Consider the following 18,867-nt stretch of genomic DNA (forward strand, 5'->3'; position numbering starts at 1 on the left):
TTTCTAGACGGCGGCACCTACAATCTCTGAAGATTTTCCATTCACATAAGAACTCTGTCATCCCTCAGATCCCTCCCTTTTAACGCCTGCTTGCCCGACCTCAACTAGAGCTTATCATGCCTCTAATATCAGACCACTCCATCCACGCACCAAGACTTCCAAATACAGCTTTTACCCCCGCATAATTGAACAGTAGAATTTGTTACCTGCCGAAGTTTGTTTGTTACCCATTTCTCAATTTTTAAATGCTATTGCTGATGTATAGTTCCTTTACATTTTTCTACTTCTGTGTTCTTGTCTCTGCACGCCGTAATCGTAATTAGTTTTATTCACATGTACACCCCCTCCTGCCATAGCCCTAACGCGCTGCAGTATGTATAAATAAAGAATAAATAAATTATCACTGAAAGCCACAAATTTGTGATTAAGCTTGGATAATTTCTGTATGGGTACATCAACTCAGGCATGCTCGAGTGTGCTTCCGGGTAGGAAATTATGAATCTGTGAGCAGTTGTGTCATGCTCCGTCTTTGAAAAACAAGATGCGGAAAAATGTGGAAAATGATTCTTTTCGGCACGTGATCTACTATTTCTTTTCCAAAAGCATCAGTGTTCTGCCTGTTTAAATTATGCAACTTTAAAATTACAGAAAGGTACTGCGTTCATGCACTGTATACATCAAGAACTGTCTCATGATATTTTCTATCTATAATTTGTTTACAGTATGGGTATCGCGAAATAATGCCAGAGCAACATTGAAAGTACCACCTTATTGAATACTGGTAATCATACACGGCACCATAAAGATTTTTGTTTATTCGCGATATATTGTACACAAGGAGCACATTTCTTTAACCCTGTGCGTGAGTCTGTTGAGGGGGTGAGCAGAATACTAGAAAGCTGGGCAAATAGTCCTCCATCGTCTCCTTTATACCACGGCCTGTCCATTCTGCCAAACAAGTAGGATATTAAAACATATTCACCCCCAATTGCGCCGTTTTGTTTCTTCAAACATATTCAGCCTGAAAAGCGTTGATAGGTCATATGAAATATGGCTATTTTCACATGAATTACACCAGGAAATGCTCACATGAGATAGCGGGGCATTTGCTCTCGCATTGGGAGTTCTGCATAACCGTACGACTCTCTCCTCTCTACCACACTTCCCCCGAGGTAGCGAACAATAAGGGCGGCGAAAAAAGGCATGGTCAGTCAATCAGCGGCCCTTGCCGACGGCAATAATGTAAGGCAGGCCCAAAGTCCGGAACGGGCGACAGGCAAATCGCGAGAAGGCAGCTGCGGCTGCTAACGGCGAGCGCCAGGGTGGACTGCCTGCCCAGTCTCCTTCCGCCTCGTTGTGAGTTGCTCGTCCCGTGCAGCATGTTGCAAAGGTAAGTTTCCAAAGAAATACGATAAAATATTGAAACCTTAGCATAATTCATTAATATTCGACATTACTGACTGAAGTAGATGTCATTTAGGCGACAGCCGGTACGTTGCATCGCCATCGTATACTGATGTGATTGCTGGCATTTGTATTGAACTGGTCTAGCGTTGACACTCAACGCGCCCTTGTGGCCTGCGTCTGGTTGTTATGCCTATGAATGTCTTCATTTCAGAATGATGCATCTATTCAGGCGGCCGTAACTCAGTCATCTATGCTTTACGACAAAATGCTAAAGGGCATAATGAATACAACGAGCTTAATAACGCTTAATAATTTAGTTATTCAGCTTTAAATGCATTAGCTTTATTGGGGTATCACTCACTATGAATCTTTGTATGTATGTATGTATGTATGTATGTATGTATGTATGTATGTATGTATGTATGTATGTATGTATGTATGTATGTATGTGTCACGGAGCGGCATATTGTCACGTAGTAGTGACGCTGAAGTAAACAGTAGTAAAACTGTGTATGACGAAACTGGTTGTTTATTGGGCGAACCTGTGCCCACAAAAGCAAGCTACACTCGAAGCACAACGAAAGCAGCGAACACAGTCGGCGGTCGTCGAAATCTGATCAGCGGCGAAGCGCGTCGGCTTTTATACCTGAGTCATCGAAGGTTCCAGATTAATCCCTGATGCCCGCGTGTCTTCCAGAAAGTTCTAGACAATTCGCGTCGGTCATACAATCAGATAACATAAGCGCCGGTGAAAACAGGCAACGGAAAGAAGCATCGATAACGTTCTAGAAACTTCCGATACAGGCGCGTCCTGCGCCGAGCGATAACGTTTAACATTTGTTAGCCGGTGGAAAGCGGCCACCGGTGAAAGATAAACATGTATACGTGTCAATACCCTCCCCTTAGAAAGCATCGTCCCGATGCTACAAACACGAAAGCGAAAACAAAACCATGCGTAATAAACAAAAAAAAACAATAACAAAGTAACAAAGTACCTAACATCGTCAGCGGGCGTAGAAAGGTTTAAGACGCACCACATGGATGACTTCAGGTCGTGCCCGACGCCGCTTTGTTTGCGAAATGCCGTCTGGCACGACCTCATAGTCCAGTGCGCCAATACGTCGGATTATCTTATATGGTCCGAAATAGCGACGCAACAGTTTCTCGCTAAGTCCTCGTCGGCGTATCGGAGTCCAGACCCAAACACGGTCGCCGGGCTGGTACTCGACGTAGCGTCGTCGTAGATTGTAGTGTCTGCCTTCGGTCCTCTGCTGGTTTTGATGCGCAGGCGGGCGAGCTGTCGACCTTCTTCGGCACGCTGCAAATAAGTGGCAACGTCGAGATTTTCTTCGTCAGCGACGTCTGGTAGTATGGCGTCAAGCGTCGTGGCCGGGTTCCTTCCATAGACCAGGTTGAACGGCGCCATGTGCGTCGTTTCTTGCACGGTCGTGTTGTATGCGAAGGTCACGTACGGAAGGATGGCATCCCACGTCTTGTGTTCGACGTCAACCTACATTGCCAGCATGTCGGCGATAGTCTTATTTAGGCGCTCGGTGAGGTCATTCGTCTGCGGGTGGTAGGCGGTGGTGCAACGATGGCTTGTCTGGCTGTACCTCAGGATGGCTTGAGTTAGTTCTGCCGTAAAGGCCGTGCCTCTGTCGGTGATGAGGACTTCTGGGGCACCGTGACGCAGAAGGATGTTCTCAACGAAGAATCGGGCTACCTCGGCGGCACTGCCTTTGGGCAAGGCTTTTGTTTCGGCGTAGCGGGTGAGGTAGTCCGTAGCGACGACGATCCATTTATTCCCGGACGTCGACGTCGGAAAAGGCCCCAGTAAGTCCATCCCGATCAGCTGGAACGGTCGGCGAGGTGGCTCGATTGGCTGTAGAAGTCCGGCTGCCCTTGTCGGCGGTGTTTTGCGTCGCTGACAGTCTCGGCATGTCCTTACGTAATGGGCGACGTCGGCAGAGAGGCGAGGCCAGTAGTATTTTTCTTGTATCCTCGCGAGAGTGCGTGAAAAACCGAGATGTCCAGCCGTTGGGTCGTCATGGAGAGCTTGCAGAACCTCTGGACGCAATGCTGAGGGTACCACGAGGAGGTAGTTGGCTCGGAGAGGCGAGAAGTTCTCCTTTAGGAGAATGTCGTTTTGCAAGAAAAACGACGCCAATCCTCGCCTGAACACCTTCGGCACAATGACGGTCTTGCCTTCCAGGTAGTCTACAAGGCTCCTCAGTTCCGGGTCGGCTCGTTGTTGTTCGGCGAATTCGTCGGCACTGATGGGTCTCAAGAAAGTGTCGTCATCCTGGTCGTCTTGTGGCGGCGGTTCGACGGGGGCGCGAGACAAACAATCGGCGTCAGAGTGCTTTCGCCCGGACTTGTAAACGACGGTGATGTCGAATGCTTGAAGTCTCAGGCTCCAGCGTGCGAGGCGACCTGAAGGATCCTTCAAGTTAGCTAGCCAACACAAGGCGTGGTGGTCGCTCACAACTTTAAATGGCCTGCCATAGAGGTAGGGGCGAAACTTTGATGTAGCCCAGATAATGGCGAGGCACTCCTTTTCTGTTGTGGAATAATTTGCTTCCGCCTTCGATAGCGACCGGCTAGCGTAACTTACAACCCTTTATAGTCCGTCAGTCCTCTGCACAAGCACGGCGCCGAGTCCTACGCTGCTTGCGTCGGTGTGGACTTCGGTATCGGCGTTTTTGTCGAAATGCGCAAGTATTGGCGGCGATTGCAGGCGTCGCTTCAGTTCTTCGAATGCTTCGACTTGCGGCGTCTCCCACTTGAACTCGACGTCGGCCTTCGTGAGATACGTCAGTGGCTCAGCTATCCGTGAAAAATTCTTGACGAAGCGCCTGTAATAGGCGCACAGTCCAAGAAATCTACGCACTGCCCTCTTGTCAGCGGGCGGAGGAAAGTTGGAGATGGCCGCAGTTTTCTGAGGGTCCGGGCGCCCTCCAGACTTGTTGATGACGTGGCGCAAAAACAAGAGCTCCTCATATGCGAAGCGGCACTTTTCGGGCTTTAACGTGAGTCCGGAGGTTTTGATTGCTTGAAGAACTGTTTCAAGGCGCCGCAGGTGTTCTTCGAAGCTTGAGGCAAACACAACGACATCGTCCAAATAGACGAGGCAAGTCTGCCACTTCAAGCCTGCCAGTACTGTATCCATGGCGCGTTGGAAAGTCGCAGGTGCCGAGCAAAGACCAAACGGCATGACCTTGAACTCGAACAGTCCGTCTGGTGTTATAAAGGCAGTCTTCTCCCGGTCCCTCTCGTCGACTTCGATTTGCTAGTAGCGGGTTTTGAGGTCCATCGACGAAAAATACTTTGTGTTGTAGAGTCGATCCAAGGCGTCGTCAATCCGTGGGAGGGGGTATACGTCCTTCTTCGTGATCTTGTTGAGGCGACGATAATCGACGCAGAAACGTAGGGTTCCATCCTTCTTCTTCACTTACACCACGGGGGACGCCCACGGACTCTTGGACGGCTGGATGATGTCGTCGCGTAGCATTTCGTCGACTTGTTGCCTTATGGCCTCGCGTTCGCGTGCCGAAACTCGGTACGGGCTCTGACGGAGTGGGCGGACATATTCGTCGGTTATAATGCGGTGCTTGGTGACAGGGGTTTGTCGAACTTTTGACGACAAGGAGAAGCAGTCCTTGTATTGCAGGAGCAGAGCTTTTAGCTGTTCTTTCTTATGATTGGGAAGGTTCTGATTGACGTCGAAAGTTGATTCAGGTACTACAGTCGTCGTTGAAGGTGCACTAGAATCCGTGAAGGCGAAAGCACTGCTGGCTTGTACTATTTCGTCGATGTAGGCGACCGTGGTGCCTTTACTAATGTGCTTATATTCGTGGCTGAAGTTCGTGAGCAGCACTCTTGCTTTCCCTTCGCGTAGTTAACCTATGCCTCTAGCGACGCAAATTTCACGGTCGAGCAGTAAGTGATGATCACCCTCGATGACGCCCTCCATGTCTGCAGACACTTCGGTACCGACCAGGCGCGTAGCCAGGGGGGGGGGGGGGGGGCTGATGGGGCTTTAGCCCCCCCCCCCGAAATTTTTTCGTACCGGCATGCACCGCCGACCAAAACTACCACCGACGCCGGGAATAATAATAATAATAATAATAATAATAATAATAATAATTTACTTCCCATGAAAAGAATGACATGGTGGGGTTCTGGATAAAAAGTTGCACGCAGGCAACTTGACCAGCCCAAAAACCCATCAAAGGCAACAGAGGGCGTCGTCGCTCACATGTGAGTAAACAGATGGGAAGATGTCAATTAAAAAAAAGTGTATACGAGACAGGTAGTAATACACTTTAACAATTAGAAAAACAAGTAGTCTGCATTAACACGGAAATATTGAATTTACACATGAGCATTATAGATTACATAAAGAAAGTCTTATTATACGAAAACAGGAAAAAAATTGAAAAAAAAACATAACATAGCACTATATTCAGTGCAGCATAAACTAAAGCAAATAAAAGGGGGGAAAGTCATACAGTATTGCATATGAACAAACTCATTAAACAACACGGATTAGTTTGACTGAAAGTACTTGTGCAGGCTGCATAAGGACAGAAGGTCTATTTCTCGTAAGGCGAGGTTACTGAGTAAAGTCGGAAGTGTATGTCGAAGCATTTGTCGACCATAATTCGTTCTTGAGTGCAGAATGCTCCATTGTTCAGGTGTCCTAGTGTCATAGGCTGCGACATGTTCGTGTAGGCGAGCTATGTTCAATCATGCTGCATTCTGTATACAATGTCTTCTTCACGCTCGAAAGACATTTCGGCACGAACATTGTGAACTCGGGCTGGATTTCGTGGCACCTGTGGTGGATTTCGTGGCACCTGGGGTCACGTAACGCAAGGAGGCCCATCCGAGCACAAACTTTCAAGGGCTTTTCGATAGCGAGCGCGCGCGTTGCGGCATGGACACGCTCTGCGCGTTACGGAGCGCATGGATTTCAATTACGAAATTTTATGGGTGTAAAGTTCTCATAAACTTTTGACGCGAAAGGTGCACTGACATTTCCAAAGGCGTGCTTCAAAAGATTTTCAATTCTGGAACTTTATGGGGTTAATGCTGTTATAAACTTGGACCAACATGCGTGCACTGGAGCCCTCCTGTCCAAGCCGTTCCCGAAATGAAAGCACGCGCTCGCAATCTTCCACACACACGAAAATATTAAATATTACCGTGACTGTGAGCTAGCAGCTGATAATTTTCTCCAAACATTTTCAGGACGCGTGCCCAATGTGATGGATCAGCTGGACCAGGGCAGGCAAAGTAAAATTTGAGAAAACAGGAGGAAGGAAATGCATTTCCTTCCCCGCCGAGAGAAGTTTGTCATTTAGATAGCGAAGCAGCAAAAATCAATGCAACTAAAAAGCTCTATTCCTTCAGGTCCATGAGCTCGTAATTATGAAAACGTTTGTTAGCTTTTAAAACCGCAGAAATTTTAGCCGTTTATTCTAGCAGTTAGCTCATGATCAAAATTATCATGCGAATACGACAATTACGAAGACATCAATAACCAATTTTGACCGACCTTGCTCATTGAAAGCCCGGCCCACGATGCGTTTGCCAAAAATACACTCGGATATTGGGTAGTAACTTGCCGCATCATCTGTGTCTTTCGCTTGTCCTTTTCTTTCCATTTTAGCTACCTGCTTTTATTTCTTTTTTGAAACGAAGTAATACCCTCCTTTAATTTTGGGTGCAGAATAATTGTTATCGCTGTGCAGGCAGTTAAATTACACATTTTCGTACTGATTTCTGCATTATTCCTCTATTATTCTACCTGTATGGTGCTGTCGCGAGTCGTGACCGCTGCATGGCCCGAGTACATATCATGATGTCTGCGATCATAGTTTTGTTCTTGCCTAGATCATCTGTCTTTCTGTGCGCAAAGTTTACTATATCTGACTCCGCAACGTGTTTATTTGTCTTGTTTGACATAATATACAGTGACGTTTGCTTAAATACGTAGATTTATTGGAGACTTAGACGTACATTTAAATATCTTGTTGCGAGGTGTTGTGTATACAAGCAGCGAACTTTGTTTCCAGCGACTCTTTTTTGCCCTTAGCGAGTTGTATCTCCGCATTTGTATATTCCATTCTATCTTCGCATTTCTAATGTATATTTTGCAGAACTCCTACTCTTATGTGACTGCCACAGATACGAAGATGAGAGGATTGCCCTTCGGACGGCTTTGGGGCACTTAGACGACAGGTTTTTTACGGAGGAAAATATCTTGGGCGCGTGGCCTCGTGCGTCTGCTATGTGCAGGGCTACAAAGGCGCTGCTGTGTTTTTTGAAGTGCACAAGTCTGTATGAGCGCCTGTGACGAAACTCAGCGATGAACGCTTAACTGTAAATGTGCAACGTGTGAACTGTGAAATTCTCTCTTCCGTCTCTTTCAACCCCTTCTACCCCTTCCCCAGTGCAGGGTAGAATACCGGGCTCAGCATGTTTAACCTCCCTGCATTTCCCTTACGACTTCTCTCTCTCTCTCCTACTTTTTATTTGTACTCACTGTTGCGAGTATAATCTCGGTGTAATTACAATACACGACTGGTAACAGCTACTCCTGCGCAATCTATTGCAACGAGGGACAGCGTCATTGAGGTTTTTTTCCTGGCCGTTGCATATGTGCAAAAATGTAAACAAGGTTCTTGAATGACGAGGATTCATCAAAATAGTTGTCCTCAACTTATTCATTAGATTGCCTTTACGTTCTTCATATCAGCTGTATACATTGCTTTGCTGGTTTCGAACTCATATAGTTCTAATGTCTGTGTGGTATTTTCTTTCCTTATTAAATAGACTAGAAAAAAAACGCGGCCGCATTGACATCAGTTATTTCTGCCAGAATTTTTAGGACATACGAATATATTCTTTTATGAAAAATACATATTTTACTTGACAGTGCGTAGCGTTCAATAATTCGTTTGCAGCATCTAATATACAATGGTATTGGCAATGCAGTTATTATTCATGTATTTGATCCCTCGACAAATTCTATAAGGAGGAGGCCGCGCTGCAACCTCAGCCCCCCCCCCGAACAAAATTTCTGGCTACGCCACTGGTACCGACGGAAATCATTACGCTTGAACGAGGCGGAACGGTGACTTGTTCTTCAAGAACATTCAAGGCATGGTACCTGATGCTTGTATCCGGCGGTATCGCTTTGTGTGTTGAAAGCGTTATCGACTTGGACCTTAAGTCGATGACTGCACCATGTTGGTGTAGAAAGTCCATGCCTAGGATGACGTCCCTGGAGCAGTGCTGCAGGATTACGAAGCTCGCCGGGTAAGTGCGGTTGTTTACCGTGACTCGCGCTGTGCAGATTCCAGCCGGCGTTATTATGTGACCTCCCGCTGTCCGTATATCGGGTCCTTGCCAGGCCGTCTTCACCTTCTTTAACTTGGCGGCGAACGCGCCACTGAAAACTGAATAGTCGGCGCCAGTGTCGACGAGAGCGGTGACGTTATGACCATCGATGAGCACGTCTAGATCGGTAGACCGGCGTCTGGCGTTACGGTTAATTCGTGGCGTCGGATCACGGCTGCGTCGGCTTGCTCTGCTGCTGCTACGTCGCGTCGGAAGGTATTCGTTCGGAGGCGATGTGTTGTCAAGGCTGTTGCTAGGCGGCGTGCTGATATCTCGTCGTGATGATTCGCGAATCGTCGTCGTCGTCGGCAGCGGAGGATCTTCGGCATTGCGTCGTACAGCAACCGCACCTCCATCGGTTGCTGCTTTTAGTTTCCCGGGTATGGGCTGGAAGATCGGCCCCGGGTTGGGCCGGCATACAGGCGGCGATGCGGCGAGATGTAGCGGCCTGGTGACGGCGAGCGTGAGGGTCGTCGTGGTTGCCACTGGGCTCCGGCAAGGTAGTCGGCGATGTCGCGCGGTCGTTCACCCCGCACTGGACGCGGCGCGTTGACGGCGAACCCTCGTAGGCCCATCTCGCGGTATGGGCATCGGCGGTAGACATGGCCGGCTTCCCCGCAGTGATAGAGCGGGCGGTGGTCGGGGGCGCGCCAAATGTCCGTCTTCCTTTGGTAACTGCGCTGGGCGACGGGCGGGCGTGCTGGCGGCGGCGGCGGTGGACGACGGAACTGCGGCGTTACGGGGCCCTGGCGCGAGCGCGGAGGGAGGCCTTGACGACGGGCGACGGCGGCGTAGGTCAGCGCTTCCGGTTCGGGTTGCGGCGATTCGGGAAGTCCTAGCGATTGCTGGATTTCCTCCCGCACGATATCGGCGATGGAAGCAACTTGAGGCTGCGACGACGGTAGCAACTTCTGCAGCTCTTCGCGTACTATCGCCCTGATGGTGTCTCGTAGGTCGTGGGAGAGTCCTTGGACTTCGGCGTACTGTGGCGTCGAACTGCGATTGTATTGCCGGTTCCGCATGTCCAGTGCTTTCTCGATCGTCGTAGCCTCCGAGAGAAAGTCTTGGACTGTCGTTGGTGGATTCCGCACCAGTCCGGCGAATAGCTCCTGCTTAACTCCCCGCATAAGCAAGCGAACTTTCTTGTCTTCTGGCATAGCGGGGTCGGCGTGCCGGAATAATCGAGTCATTTCTTCAGTGTACATACCGATGCTCTCATTCGGGAGCTCTACACGGTTTTCCAACAAGGCTGCGGCTCTTTCTTTACGGACGACGCTCGTGAAGGTGTCCAGGAATGCTGCTCGGAAGAGGTCCCAGGTTGTTAGTGCACGCTCCCTATTCTCGAACCAGGTTCTGGCGCCGTCTTCAAGCGAGAAGTAAACATGGCGCAGCTTGTCGTCGCAGTCCCACTTGTTGAACGTAGCGACCCGGTCATATGCCTCCAGCCAGCTTTCGCGGTCTTCACATGGCGATCCGCGGAAAGTCGGCGGCTCCCTGGGTTGTTGCATGACGATTGCAGATGTTGGCGCAGGGGCTGTCATGGTAGCTGCTGCCGAGGTCATGACTTTTGTCCTCTTGGTCGCTGTGGTCTTCTCGGGAAGAAGTCCGTACTCCGGCAGAAGTCCTTGCTGCCTACGGCTAGCTCGCTGGTCCTTGGCGACGTTGGCGCTGTCCTCCGGTTTCGGGCTTGGATCACGGCTTTTCGGGGGCGTTCGCTGCATGAACGCACTAGCACCTCCACCAGATGTCACGTAGTAGTGACGCTGAAGTAAACAGTAGTAAAACTGTATATGACGAAACTGGTTGTTTATTGGGCGAACCTGTGCCCACAAAAGCAAGCTACACTCGAAGCACAACGAAAGCGGCGAACACAGTCGGCGGTCGTCGAAGTCTGATCAGCGTCGAAGCGCGTCGGCTTTTATACCTGAGTCATCGAAGGTTCCAGATTAATCCCTGATGCCCGCGTGTCTTCCAGAAAGTTCTAGACAATTCGCGTCGGTCATACAATCAGATAACATAAGCGTCGGTGAAAACAGGCAACGGAAAGAAGCATCGATAACGTTCTAGAAACTTCCGATACAGGCGCGTCCTGCGCCGAGCGATAACGTTTAACATTTGTTAGCCGGTGGAAAGCGGCCACCGGTGAAAGATAAACATGTATACGTGTCAATATTTTCTCGAGTTTTCCAGTGGTTTTGACGCCAATTAACGGCCGCCAAAAACGTGGTGTCCTCAGTAGGCGGCGTATAATTTCGAGAAGGCGACACGCCGAATTACGGGCGTGAATAACGTCGTGGCCTCACGGGATGGCATCTCGTTTCGAGACAACGAGACGCCAATTACGGACCCCGAGGTGTGCGTGGGCGTCCGTGTGGTGCAGGGCCAGGGTTCGACCTTGGAGAGAGGGGAATCTAACGGCCCTCGTCCATGGTGAAAGGGGCGTGGCCAAGACCTTTGGGGGGAGTCATGAATTAAATAGGTGAACTCTGCATACTAGCAGTTCCCCTACATAGGGAACTTGAGAAAGGAGATGCTATTTAAGGGCTGGTTTTGGGCCCTGCTATTTAGTCTAGACGCTGAACTTATGCGCTGCTGAGAAGTCGTCGGGGGGCTAGTGCCGTCCAGTATCGCCTGGGCCGCCTGGCCACGTCGGAGCTCCGAGGAACTAGTTGACGTACGAGACGACAAACCAACGTCTGCAACGAAGCTCACGATAGTTCGCCTCAAGTTAGCTCAACCTGCTTGAGATAAGACGTCACATCTAGACTCCCGGGAAACCCAGCCCAGCAATCGCATCCACCTCAACAAGATCGGCCCACCAGCATTCTTCAGGAAAGCTCTGCGCGCCGACTTCACGGTTTATGGACTTGCTGCTGCTGCCCAGTCACGCGTATGACATCGTTTTTTTTTCTTTTGAACTTTGATTTCTTTTGAACTTTGTTTAGTGAATTACTGTTAAGTGTTGTTCTTGTGTATTTGATCCACGCACTGTTTCATTTTTTATATCTACTGTTGAATTGCTCATATTTCTCTGTCATCATTGTGTTATATTAAGTTCAGGTGTGTTAGTCTGTCTTGTGTGTTTTTTATGATTTCATTTTAATGATTGTGTATACTTATCAGGCGATAAATATCTGTTTTTTGTTTACTCCTGACTCTGACTCTTTTCACTGTGTTCGCTTGAGTACGGAACGACTAACCGGCTTGTATACCCCGTCGATCGACTTCGCGCCGACGACGAATCGGTGACAGCCGTGACAGTATGTAGGTTTGTTTGCATGTATGTAATCACTCACTATGTATGTATGTATGTATGTATGTATGTATGTATGTATGTATGTATGTATGTATGTATGTATGTATGTATGTATGTATGTATGTATGTATGCATGCATATATGTATCTGTCTATCTGTGTGCCCATGTATGTTTGTATCTAACCGTTTGCCCGCCTACCGGGGCCACTGGGTTGTCAGCATAATTCCTGACATTAAGGTTAGCTCTTCTTTCTACTCCTTTAAAAACAAAATTAAAAATAAAATTGTTAGAAGAGCTGCTTTGTCTGTGATTTTTCTCTTTTTTATTTTTTAATTTCTTTTCTTAGCAATTTTTTGCCAATTTTCCTTTTCGTCTTTGTCTTTTCAGCGGACGTGTGTTTTCTAGTAATTTTGTGGGAATTTCTACTACGTATAAATTTCTTCACTCTTATTGTTCATATAGATTTTGAGTAAATACGTTCGTGTTGTATTGCTTTAAATTCACAGGTTAAACTTTCTTCAAAGTCTGTTTTGTGCCTTTCTTAGCTTATCATAATGAAATAACCTGTTTATTACATTTCTATAGTTTTGTTGCAATGTCTTGTTCTTTTGTTTTTATATAACATTCTGATTTGTGTAAAGCCGTAATCGCTTGTTGGATGCATCCTGCTACTGTTTATGTGATTATATCGTATGCATCGTAAAACAGGAGGTCCCGCGGACAGCTCTACTTTGGGACCTCCTAATGTACTACGTAAGATGTATGCTTTTTTTGCTCTTGCGCTACAAAGAAACTTCATACTTCAAATGGATAACGCATCGGCCTGCTATGCTGAGGTAAAAGGGCTCGAAACGAACCAACGGGCCAACTTGGGTCACTCAGTATGTGGCCATGTGTACATACGTGCCACTCTTAAACACATCTTTTTCGCGGCCGACATGGGTCGCTGTATAGGCTGGACGGGATATGCACGGGTCTTTTAGGAAACACTTTGATGACGACTTGAAGCACTTGAAGCACGACAGCAACACTGGGGATGAATTGCACCAAATGACTGAGGACCTTAACCGAGAAAATGTAAGAGCAGGGTTGAAACTTGAGACGCAGAAGGCAAATATAATGTTCAATGGCCTGGCAAGGGAACAAGAATTCCTGACCGTCAGTCAGCCTTTCCAGTAATCTCTTCCCTTTTTCCTGTCAATAATACTGTCACGAGCGGCGATCCTGTGGTCGGTGCTTGGACGATGACGATGACGACGGGTGGTTTTTCTGGTGTGCACGCGCTCCCCTGAACGATTGCTGCAGCGTTGTGCGCCTTACCCTGTAAATATATCCATTGTATATATATTCTCCCCGTAACATATTTGGTGGAGGTGCGGGGTACGCTCGCTCCAACACCGGGAACTGGATCTTCGCAGCGGACGGCGCGTTGCTGCCACCACAATGACCGACCAAGCGACCCAGTGTGAGCAAGACCCGTCACCGGTCATTCTCTTGCACCCTCGTGATCCCGGGACATTCAACGGCACCAGCGGCGTGGACGTTGATGCATGGCTGGCAATGTATGAGCGCGTCAGCCGCACTAACAAGTGGGACCCGACCATAATAATGCTGGCGAATCTCATCGTCTATTTGCGGGGCACTGCGCTACTCTGGTTCGAGACGCATGAGGCAGATCTGACGAGTTGGGACGTCTGTAAGCAGAAATTACGCGATCTATTTGGGAGACCTATCGCACGACAACTAGCCGCCAAGCAGGAGCTCGCAATTCGTGCTCAGACGTCCACGGAGCCGTACATCTCGTATATTCAGGACGTGTTGTCTCTGTGCAACAAGGTCGACAAGGACATGCCTGAAGTGGACAAAGTGGGCCACGTACTGAAAGGCATAGCCGATGACGCATTCAATCTGCTACTGTGTAAGAACTGCTCAACGGTGGAGTCGGTCATCGCTGAATGTCGTCGTTTTGAGCTGGCCAAAAGTCAACGTATCACTCACCGCTTCGACCGACTTCCTAATACGGCTGCCACGTCCTCCTGCGAAGGTTTAGCCACGCTTCGGCAAGCGCAAGCTCCAGAAAACGTCCCCAGGATCGTCCGTTGAGAACTCGAGGCCATGGCACCCGTTACACCTCATGACGGTATGCAAAGCAACAACCTGGCTCCGATTTCGCTAATTCAGGCCGTTGTTCGCCAAGAGGTCGCGAATATGGGCATTTTACCCACTTTTGATAACAGTCATGCTGCTAACAACCCGGTCGCCCCCTGTCGTCGCTGCTGCAAGACCGAACACGACCTTCAGGCCACGTTATCGAAATCCAGCCGATTGGCGCACACCTGATGGCCGGCCCATCTGCTTCACGTGCTCTAGGATTGGACACATCGCCCGCCATTGCCGCAGCCGCTGGCCCACGTCCTATCGCCCAAACACTTACAATCGCCCGGACCATGCACCATATGCCCCGTCGTTCCGTCCTGAGGCCTCAAGTGCTGAACGTCCTCCTAGGGAAAACCGGATCAGCCGCTCACCATCGCCCCAGCCCCGTCAGTCCCGCTCGCCCCAACCTCGCCGCTCTCGGTCTCCCTTTGGCCGCCTCTCGGAAAACTAGCCAGTGCAGCCCCCGGAGGTGACGCTGCATTTACGACCCGGCCTGAAAATCCTCTGATTGTCTCTTATACCCGATGCAACCTTCGTGAAGTTCTGGTTGATGGTGTGGCAGTTACCGCTCTTGTTGATACCGGCGCACAAATTTCTGTAATGAGCTCGAGCCTCCGGCGCCGCCTCCAGAATGTCCTGACGCCCGCGACTTCCCCTACCGTCCGAGTAGCCGACGGGAGTACACCTGCCGTACTTGGAATGTGCACTGCACGCATCACTACTTCTGGTCGCCACACATCTGTTCTTTTTGCGGTTCTAGAACAGTGCCCCCATGACCTCATCTTGGGAATCGACTTTCTGTCCACACACGCTGCCCTTATCGACTGCTCCGCGGGCCTTCTCCGGCTAGAATTTACTTCGTGCCCCGACAACGTTGATGCCGGCCCACCCCGCCTACGCTCCGTCGAGTTTCTTCGACTGCCTCCGCAAGCCGCAATGTACGTCCAGCTGTCAGCCTTTCCGCCCCTACCCGACGGCGACTACGTTGCCTGCCCTATTCCTGAGGTCGCCATGACACGCAACGTTGCGCTCCCCTATACGGTGGTGACAGTTAGAAACAACGGCACCGCCTTTCCCATCCTCAATTTTGGCTACTCGACGCAAGTTCCTCCCGGCATATCACTCGCTCATCTGACCCCATTGGCCGGCCACACGGTTTCTGCCCTGACCACAGAACCTCCACCGGATTTTTCACCGCCGTCATCGCAGTCAGGTTCGTCCTGCGACCACTTCGCCCGCATGATATCAGGAGACCTCGCTCCGGCACAGTCCGCTGCCCTTCGCCGCGTGCTGGTTTCCTACCAGGATATCTTTGACTTTGGCGACCGTCCTTTGGGCCAGACTTCCGTCGTCACCCATCGCATTCATACTGGCGATGCGAGTCCTATTCACCGACGGCCTTACCGTGTGTCAGCTCCGGAGCGTGCTGTGATCCAACAGGAAGTGGAGAAAATGCTGGGCAAAGGCATAATTGAACCCTCATGCAGTCCTTGGGCCTCATCCCGTCGTACTCGTGAAAAAGAAGGACAATAGCTGGAGATTCTGTGTAGACTACCGCCACCTTAACCAGATTACCAAGAAGGATGTGTATCCTCTCCCGCGTATTGATGACGCACTGGACTGCTTGCACGGCGCCAGATATTTCTCTTCCATCGACCTGCGCTCAGGATACTGGCAAATCGCTGTGGACGACCAAGACCGCGAGAAGACCGCCTTTGTGACTCCTGATGGCCTCTATCAATTTAAAGTGATGCCTTTTGGCCTATGTACCGCCCCTGCTACTTTCGAGCGCATGATGGACTCTCTTCTTCGTGGCATCAAGTGGTCCATATGCCTTTGCTACCTGGACGATGTTATCGTTTTTTTGGACTACGTTTGAAAACCATCTCACTCGCCTGTCCACCGTACTTGATGTGTTTCGCGGCGCTCGTCTTCACCTTAACTCGTCGAAATGTCGCTTTGGGCACCGTCAAATCTGCGTACTCGGCCACCTTGTTGACGCTGCAGGCGTGCAGCCAGACCTTGACAAAGTCCGCGCGGTTAGTCAGTTCCCTACTCCACGGTCGGCCAAGGATGTCCGCAGTTTTCTTGGCCTGTGTTCATACTTCCGTCGTTTTGTCCAGAACTTCGCGGAAGTGGCCCACCCTCTAACTGGCCTACTCAAGAAGGACGTCGTTTTCACTTGGGGTCGTGACCAAGCGGACGCCTTTTCATCGCTCGTTGCCATCCTAACGAACCCACCTGTTCTAGCACATTTCGAACCGTCAGCCAGCACGGACGTTCGTACCGACGCCAGTGGTCACGTTATAGGCGCGGTCCTTGCACAACAGCAGCACGGCCTCCACCGCGTGGTCGCCTATGCTAGCCGCCTTCTGTCGCCATCGGAGCAAAATTACTCTATCACAGAACTCGAGTGCTTAGCACTCGTCTGGGCCATCGCAAAATTCCGTCCGTACCTGTATGGCAGGCACTTTTCAGTTATTACAGACCACCATGCGCTTTGCTAGCTCTCTTTGCTCAAGGATCCCACTGGTCGCCTTGGCCGTTGGGCACTCCGCTTGCAAGAGTACTCATTTTCTGTTTTCTACAAATCTGGACGGCTTCACCAAGACGCTGACTGCTTGTCACGATACCCGGTCGATCCCCCTGATACACTGGAAGATGAACCTGACACCTTTGTTTTGGCCATTACAGACTTCGTCCACATAGTTGACGAACAGCGCCGCGACTCATCTTTGCGGCCTATTATAGACGGTCTCAACTCGCCACACCCTGACCCTTCCCTACGGATGTTTGCGCTCCACAATGACACCTTACACCGCTACAACGCCCGGCCTGACGGCGCTGAGCTCTTGCTTGTTGTCCCCGCGCATCTTCGCTCTACTGTTTTGCGCCAGCTTCACGATGCACCGACGGCCGGACACCTAGGCGTGTCACGCACGCATGATCGCATCCGTAGGCGCTTCTTTTGGCCTGGTCTCTACCGTTCTGTGCGACAGTACGTTGCGGCTTGTGACCACTGCCAGCGACGCAAGACTCCTGCCCTACTGCCTGCTGGCAGCCTTCAGCCCCTCGACATCCCTGATGAACCATTTTTCCTGGTGGGACTCGATCTTCAAGGGCCTTTTCCCATGTCAACCACTGGCAATAGATGGGTTGCAGTCGCTACTGACTACGCAACGCGGTACGCTGTTACACGAGCACTTCCCACCAGCTGTGCTACTGATGTAGCCGATTTCCTTCTTCACGACGTCATCTTGCGCCACGGTGCTCCTCGTCAGTTAATCACGGACCGCGGCCGCTGCTTCCTGTCTAAAGTGGTCGACGACATTCTTCGTTCTTGCAAGACCAATCACAAGTTCACCACTGCGTACCATCCACAGACAAACGGCCTTACTGAACGCCTCAACCATACTCTCACAGATATGCTTGCTATGTACGTGTCTGAGGACCACCGAGACTGGGACATTAACTTGCCTTTTGTGACCTTCGCCTACAACTCTTCTCGTCACGACACAGCTGGCTATTCACCTTTTTATCTACTGTTTGGCTACGACCACCATTACCTATGGACACCATACTTCATGCTCACGCAGACACATCCTCTGCCTATGCTGGTGATGCTCTTGCCCGTGCTGACATCGCCCGTCAGGTTGCCCGCGATCGCTTGTCGGCTTCACAGGTCAAACAAAAATGTCTCTATGACCGCCGACACCGGGTGGTGAACTTCCCTCCAGGATCGCTCGTCTTGTTGTGGTTCCCGTCACGTCGCGTTGGCCTATGCGAAGAACTCCTCTCCCGTTATGCTGGCCCTTACCGCGTCGTACGCAAAGTCACTAATGTGACCTATGAAATCGCTCCGCTAAATTCTACGTCGGCCTCTGCAACAATCGCGAGTGACATAGTCCATGTCTCGCGTCTTAAACCGTACCACTCTCGGCCCGGGCCCTAATTGCACCGGGACGGTGCTTCTGCCGCCGGCGGGTAATGTCACGAGCGGCGATCCTGTGGTCGGTGCTTGGACGATGACGACGACGACGGGTGGTTTTTCTGGTGTGCACGCGCTCCCCTGAACGATTGCTGCAGCGTTGTGCGCCTTACCCTGTAAATATATCCATTGTATATATATTCTCCCCGTAACAATACGTTTTCATCATCATCAGTCAGACTCTAGAATCTGTACAGGAGTACGTTTCTCGAGGTCAATTACTCACAGGGAACCATGATCACGAGAACGAAATTTGCTGAATAATAATAATGGGCTGGCGTGCATCTGGTTCGACATTGCCAAAGCTACGTCAGAAGGGTTCCTACAGCAATCCGACGTTCTAGCACGCTGCACCACACGTGCACTGGGTATGTGCTGCTTTTCAGTGAACATATTTCACGCCAATGCTTTAGCGAGCTGCGCCATGAATGCACTCGATATGTGCCGGTATTCAAAGAACATGGCGCCAACTTTGGTCACTGAGTGTGTTCCACTGAGTGTGCGCAACGCGAGGGTACAATTCTCAGCGTTCTTACGCACCGGCGCGCCACGCTTCTCAGCGCAGTTGTCACTCGCGGATATCTCGGCAGCCTCACTTGATGGCGCAGCATGGAGAGAGAGAGAGAGAGAAAGAGAGAGAGAGAACAACTT

Source organism: Dermacentor silvarum, chromosome 9, assembly GCF_013339745.2.
Source record: "Dermacentor silvarum isolate Dsil-2018 chromosome 9, BIME_Dsil_1.4, whole genome shotgun sequence".
Lineage (NCBI taxonomy): Eukaryota > Metazoa > Arthropoda > Arachnida > Ixodida > Ixodidae > Dermacentor > Dermacentor silvarum.